Consider the following 528-nt stretch of genomic DNA (forward strand, 5'->3'; position numbering starts at 1 on the left):
GTGATGCTGTGCCAAATGGGCAGATTCGTGGTTTCTCCTTCTGGAAGGCAAACTGAAGCTAATGCAACCTGGTGTGTGATTGTTTTCATTAGGATTTGACAAGGGGAATCCTTCTCCTTATAGTCGACTGCAGTGAGGAATTTTTAAGGGGTGGCAGCATAGCTGTCAACTTTCAGATTTGAAAATAAGGGATCAGCAGCCTCACCTGTCCCAGGGACAGTCTACGGGATATCTAACAATCCGGGAGCACTCTTTCACAGGTAAAAAAACAGATCCCCCAGCTCATAGATTGATCGATGGAACGGTTGATGATGATAATCATCATCATCATCATCATCATCATCATCATTTATTATTTATACCCCGCCCATCTGGCTGAGTTTCCCCAGCCACTCTGGGCGGCTTCAAACTGGGTGTTAAAAACAATACAGCATTAAATATTAAAACCTCCCTAAACAGGGCTGCCTTCAGATGTCTTTTAAAGATAAGATAGCTTCTTATTTCCTTCTCATCTGAAGGGAGGGCATT

This window comes from Podarcis vaucheri (assembly GCF_965113315.1).
Source record: "Podarcis vaucheri genome assembly, chromosome: 11".
NCBI lineage: Eukaryota > Metazoa > Chordata > Lepidosauria > Squamata > Lacertidae > Podarcis > Podarcis vaucheri.